At 48.8% G+C, this 6796-nt stretch overlaps 1 pseudogene; it reads left to right on the top strand.

Moving 5' to 3' along the window:
• The first annotated feature begins 3569 nt into the window (after positions 1–3569).
• LOC101037347 (AP-2 complex subunit mu pseudogene) lies at positions 3570–4875 on the top strand (annotated as a pseudogene).
• The last annotated feature ends 1921 nt before the right edge of the window (positions 4876–6796 follow it).

Below are 6796 nucleotides of genomic sequence, written 5' to 3'. Positions count from 1 at the left end.
GTAGACGTTCTTCATCCCAGCTCTCTCTGTGCTCTGGGCCTGTCTCCATGTCTAGCCCACCACGTCCATAATCTGTTAGAAGGACTTGTGTTAGAAGGACTTATGTCCCTCTTGTCTAGGATGCAACCAAATCTCTTGATTTCAGTTGTGTTTGTTGGCAATGCTTTCATTCTTTTCAAAGAATGAAAGCACAGAAGCCCTTTGGAAGATGAGCCATCAGGCTGTAGTGAGGAAGGCTCCTTGTCTGAAGTCTATATCCTGTCTTATTAGGGTGGCCTCAGAAGGGTCAGATAGCATCTGACCACTTAAAGCTTCAGAAGGTTCTGCAAACCACATCTGATCTGCTAATGTTTGGGGTACAAGTTGGCTTTTCTATTAAGGCCTTTGAACCTTAAGGCCAGTGTTACACAGTTGGTTAACTGTCATTCTGCATTTAGAGTCACTGACCCCTAATTCTGAGGGAGTTAAAGAATAACAGCCTCTGGGAGAAATAGAGTTTCCAGATAAATGACTGAGCACATTTGGAAGCACGATGTTAAATCCTCTGACAGGTTTGCCCTCATGCTCTTTTTGAAGACCTCAGATCTGGGGCTTGGTGGGGTGTGTGTGTGTGTGTATGTGTGTGTGTGTGTGTGTGTGTGTGTGTTTGTGTATCTAGGCACGTGCACACATATATATGCATGAAAGAAAGGATTGGTCAGGGCCCTGTGGTATCATGGGAACATCCTCATATGAGAATCAAAGGATAACAGGTTCATGAAAGAAACCTACCCATGGACTTGGGTTTAACTGGCCTTGTGTCCTACCCAACCCAGCTCTCCAGCTTCTCCCCACAAAGTTCCAGGCCTCCTCTCCTGGGATCTCTTATTCCCACTGAAAGCAGGATACGGAGTGTGAGGGCCCCAGACCTGGGACCTGTGCACATCCTGCGATGGGAGCCTGAGCCTGCACAGGGGAAGAAGTGGAATAGCCAGGCTGCAGATTCCCAGACAACAAGGGCCCCTGTACTCTCCAGGGCCCTCCTGAGGCTGCACCTTTTGAGACTCTCCACCATTCAAGGGGCCCTTTGTGGGTATTCAGATGAAGGAAGATCAGGAGGTCTTCAGATGCAGAAAATGAGACGTCAGGGGAGTGGAAAGGGAGCCAGGGTGATTTCTCCTCAGGTGGGCCTGCACCAGCGGCCAGTGTGGAAACAACGTGGAGCCTGGAGTCAGGCTGGCCTGGGCTAGAGCCAGGGGTGGGAGGAGGAGGGCAACTGGGAACATGCTACGTCCAAGCTAGATTGTAAAGGCCTTTGGGTGGGTAGCTGGTGCCAGGCACTCTTCCCTGTAACCACCCATAAAGGCTGGCACAGAGCTCATTTTCTTGCACACAGAAATCCTTGAACAATCAGCCTGTACCCCATCCCAACTCCTCCATCCCCCAATCCTAGCCTTTCAGGAGTGAAGGGGTGGGAATGTTGATACTCCATCCTCACCTGGTCCAGCCTCATCATTCAGAGGGTGGGGAAATAAGACTCAATGGTGCTTACATCGAGATCAGACCTGCCTTGAGCCTGAGTTGCCTCAAGCAACTGAATGCCTCTCTGGCCTTTGGGCAGGTCTCAGCTCATTTACATAGAGGCTATAGAAGCCAAAAATCAAGTGCAACCAATAGACAAGGCATGAAGTCAGATCATGCACAGGACAGCAAGTGCCCAGTGGAACAACCATTGGCCTGAGTTGTGGTGTAGAGCTAAGACTGGACACCAGCAGCAGCAAGGAGGTAGCAGCCAGCCAACCAATAGGTTCTAGGTAGTGAGGACAGAGCAGGGAAAAAAAGCCCAGAAACCCTCTCCTCTTGGAACCTACATTTCTCACTGGAAAGAAAAGGCTGGTGGCCCAACCCAAGTCTGAAGGGCTCACTGTAGCACGAGGCACTCAGGCTCTGTCTGGGTTTGATTCCTCTCTGCCTCTTACATCTAGTGACCTTACACAAGCCATGTACTTCTCTAGATCTCAGTTTCCTCACCTGCAAAGTGGGATTCAAAAGACCAGCAGCCTCAGTGGGCTGCTGTGAGGATTTCGTCAGTTAAGTAAAGCACCAAGAACAGTGTGTGACTCACAGTAAGCACAGTAAGAATTTCTTTACTATTGTCCTGGGCACTGCCCTTATAAAAATGCCAGGAGTGTGCAATGTTTGCACTGCAGAGCATTTTAAAGAGGCCACCCAGGGCCTGCCAGCTTGTGTTCCATCAGTGGTGACAAATTGCTGCCTGGCCTCAGACAGGTCACTAATTGTTCTCAGCCTCCAGCCCTTCCCCAGTCCTGGGGTGGTAGAGGAGCAGATGATGCTGGCTCACTCAGGAGGTCCTAGGAGGCAATCTGAGGTCACCACCAGCAGAGTCAGGGCAGGTGGCTCCAGGCTTGCCATGGAAAGAGGTGGCAAGGTGGCCTGATGGCAGAAGAGGCACTCACGGCTTCATCTGGCAGAGTAAGCAGGAGCCCCGGGCTACAGAGATTATGTGTGAGCCTCTGAACATCTTGCAAGGTGGCATCTGGAGCTGTTGTGTCATGATTGACTGAAATCTGTGCTCAAGTTAAATCAAGATTGGAAAGGCTGATGAATGAATGAACTACCATTTTTAAAAAATATAGTCGCTTCGTTTTGATAAAGTTGGGATAGGAACAAGCAGGAAGAGGATCCAGCTCATTCCACCTCTGGCCGCCTCTGCGAGAGGAGCCGCCGCCTGTTCTGCGCATCTGCTGTGGATGGTCACGTGGAACTGCTCCAGTTTCCTGATCAAGAGGAATAAGCAGATCTATAGCAACGAGCCCAGTAACCTGAAGGCCCGCGACTCCTTCCACTATAATGGGCTGATTCGCCGCAAGACTGTGGTCGTGGAGCTGGCAGCCGATGGCAAAGATGTCCTGGTGGTCACGAAGTGGAGATCAGGCCAGTGGACACCCGCTACCTCCTACGTGTGGACCACCATCAGCAAGAGTGCTTGCGCCAAGCTCAGCAGCATCCGAAGCAACATCCGCAAGAACAAGTACCCGCCCCCCACCTGTGCATGGCTGCCCATCAGCAGGGCCAGCGCCAACCTGCGCAGCCAGAAGCCTGTGATGATGAAGAGGAAGCAGATCCGCCCCACCAAGAGCTCCTGAGCCCACTGCCCCTAAGAAATGGCTGGCTTTATCACCCAAAAGAAGAAGAAGAAGGAGGGGGAGAGGAGAAGGATCGAGGAGGAAGAAGAGGATCCAGCGTCCTGAATAAAACTCAAGAAGACTTTTACTATTTGCTCTGATTTGTAATCAATTCCCTAGGCATAAGTCAGAAATAATGAGTGTCCCGCCACCATGAAAGCCCTTTGCAGTGTTTAGAAAATCTGTACGGTCCAATATGGCAGCCACAAGCCACATGTGCCTATTGAGCACTTGAAAGTGGCTCATTGAGAGCCGAGGCAGCAGGCAGAGGAGCAGGGGATGGGTGGACATCATAGGATCCAGAGAGTGGCCGGGCCGGCAGAGCAGAGGGCCGTGGACATCAGGTCTGTTCTCAGAGCGATGGGCCACGGAGACTGATCTGCCTCCACGATTGGAAGCTTATTCATCTACAATCACAAGGGGAAGGTGCTCCTCTCCCCAGTCTACCGAGATGACATCTGGAGGAACGCAGTGGATGCCTTTTGCATCAATGTTATCCATGCCCGGCAGCAGGTGCACAGCCCCGTCACCAACATTGCTCACACTAGCTTCTTCCATGTCAAGCGATCCAACATCTGGCTGGCAGCAGTCACCAAGCAGAATGTCAACACTGCCATGGTCTTTGAATTCCTCTATAAGATGTGTGAGGTGATGGCTGCCTACTTTAGCAAGATCAGCCAGGAAAACATCAAGAAAAATTCTGTGCTCATATATGAGTTGCTGGATGAGATTCTAGACTTTGGCTACCCGCAGAATTCCGAGACAAGCGTGCTGAAAACCTTCTTCACCCAGCAGGGCATCGAGAGTCAGCATCAGGCAAAAGAAGAGCAGTCACAGATCACCAACCAGGTGACTGGGCAGATCGGCTGGTGGCAAGAGGGTATCAAGTATCGCCAGAATGAGCTCTTCCCGGATGTGCTGGAGAGTGTGAACCTGCTCATGTCCCCACAAGGGCAGGTGCTGAGTGCCCATGTGTCGGGCTGGGTGGTGATGAAGAGCAACCTGAGTGGGATGCCTGAATGCAAGTTTGGGATGAATGACAAGATCATCATTAAAAAACAAGGCAAAGGCACAGCTGATGAAACAAGCAAGAGCGGGAAGCAATCAATTGCCATTGATGACTGCACCTTCCACCAGTGTGTGCGACTCAGCAAGTTTGACTCTGAATGCAGCATCAGCTTTATCCTGCCAGATAGAGTGTTTGAGCCTATGAGGTATCACACAGCCAAGAACATCATCCTTCCCTTCTTGGTCATCCCTCTAATGTGAGAAGTGGGACGCACCAAACTGGAGGTCAAGGTGGTCATCAAGTTCAACTATAAACCCTCACTGCTGGCTCAGAAGACTGAGGTGAAGATGCCAATCCCTCTGAACACAAGTGGGGTGCAGGTGATCTGCCTGAAGGGGAAGGCCAAGCACGAGGCTAGCAAGAATGCCATGGTATGCAAGATCAAGTGCATGGCAGGTATTAAGGAATCACAGATCAGTGCAGAGACTGAGCTTCTGCCTACCAACGTCAAGAAGAAATGGGCTCGACCCCACCCCCATTTCCATGAACTTTGAGATGCCATTTGCATCCTCTGGCCTCAAGGTGTGCTACTTGAAGGTGTTTTAACTGAAGCTGAACTACAGTGACCACGACGTCATCAAATGGGTGCGCTGCAGTGGCATTTATGAAACTCGCGGCTAGCTGCCTAGTGGCAGCTCTTCCCACCCACGCTCTTCCACAGGTCCAGGTGCTGCTCCCTCCCCGCCACCACACGTCAGTGTCTCCTCCCTCCTGCTTTGCTGCCTGCCCTTTGCACCAGGCTCTGAGTCTAGGTCTGGGCCAAGCACATTGCAAGTGGGACTGGTGGAGCAGTCCCCGGGCTCCCCAGGCTCCCTGGACTCCCTGGACTCCCTGGGCTCCCTGGGCTCCCTGGGCTCCCTGGGCTCCCTGGGCAGGGTGGTTCTGAGGCTCTTGCCCTCCCAGCTGCCTGTCTGTCCTGGCCTAACCAGACTCTGAGTTCTGTGACCAAAGCCAGGTGGGTTCTTTTTCCTTCCCACCCCTGTGGCCACACCTCTGGGGTGAAAAGGTTGGCTGCCCCTCACTCGGAGCTCCCCCAAAGGCCAGTAATAGATCCCCAGCCCTCAGTTCCTACTCTGCTTTTGGATAGAGTGTGCTTCATTTTGTCCATGTGTGACTTCATCTAGTTATAAACCCAATAATTTCTGTAGAGTGGAAAAAAAAAAAAAGAAAATGGCTCATTGAGATATGCTGCATGTGTACACTCTAGATTCCAAGACTTAGTATGGAAAAAATAATGTAAGTATCTCATTAATAATTTTTATTAATTACATGTTGAAATGCCAATATTTTTATATACTGGGCTAAAATAAAATGTATTACTAAAATTAATTTCACCCATTTCTTTTTCTTTTTCTTTTTCTTTATGTGGCTACTAGAAAATCTACACATGTGACTTTCTATTGGATGGTGGAGTTTAAACAGAGAATGGTATTCATGGGGTCTGCTTTTCCCAGATGGTGCTAGTTGAGCCATCACTGATTTCTTCTTGCTCAAATAGCAAACAGACTGCAGTGGAGAAAACACTGAGCCTGGAGACTGCAGATCCAATTTATCACTTCACCTCAGCCATCAAGTTGCTGCATGGCTCTGGTAACAATAGTGATCGCAGCAAACACTTTCACAGTTTTTTAAAATGTATATATAGAGGCCAGGTGCTGTTCTAAACATTTGACACATGTAAATTTCTAACCAAAACTCTATGAGATGATAGGAGCTATTATTAGCTTCATTTTCTGTATGTGGACACTGAGGTGTTAAGAGGTTAAATCACAAGCTCACAACTGGAAATTGCTAGAGCAAGGAGTCAAAGTCAGGCAGTCTGGTTCCAAGTTCTGTGTTGTGAACCATCTCTTACCTCAAGTAATCCATACTTGCTTGGATTCAGTTTCTTTGTCTATCAAATAAAGTTAATAATATCTGTCTGTCTACGCTGCAGGATTTTATAATGACAAAGATTGGACGCCAACATGAGTGACCACAGACTGTATAGATGCAAGCTGGTAGAAGCTTAGGAAAGGAAATTGGTAGAAGTAGAACTAGGATTCGAAGCCAGGCAGTCTGGTTCCAAGGTCTATGCTGCAAACCATCTCTTACCGCAAGTAATCCAAAGTCGCTTGGATTCAGTTTCTTTGTCTAAGAAACAAGGATCAGAAGACAACATGGGTGACCACAGACTATATAGATGTAAGCTGGCAGCAGCTTAGAAAAGGAAATTACATTGAAGGAGCTTCCCATCTACAAGGCTACTAAAACCAAAGCTCATAGCTTACAATAATATCTTCCCAAATGCCCCCAGATGGAATTAACGTTTTCTCTTCTGATGCTTCATAACATTCTGATACTTTACAGTCCTCTACACATCTTATCTTTCATTGCACACACACACACACACACACACACACACGTGTGTGTATCTGTTTCCTTCATTACTGTTCAGATTTTTCAAAGGCAGACTGTCTTACAGATCAGTGCTTTTTAACTGGAGGTTAAGATTTTGTTCCCAGAGGACATTTTGTAATGTCTGGAGAAAGTTTTGATTAAC

The sequence above is a fragment of the Saimiri boliviensis genome, chromosome 9 (genome assembly GCF_048565385.1).
Source record: "Saimiri boliviensis isolate mSaiBol1 chromosome 9, mSaiBol1.pri, whole genome shotgun sequence".
Lineage (NCBI taxonomy): Eukaryota > Metazoa > Chordata > Mammalia > Primates > Cebidae > Saimiri > Saimiri boliviensis.
This window is presented reverse-complemented; position numbering and strand designations above follow the sequence as displayed.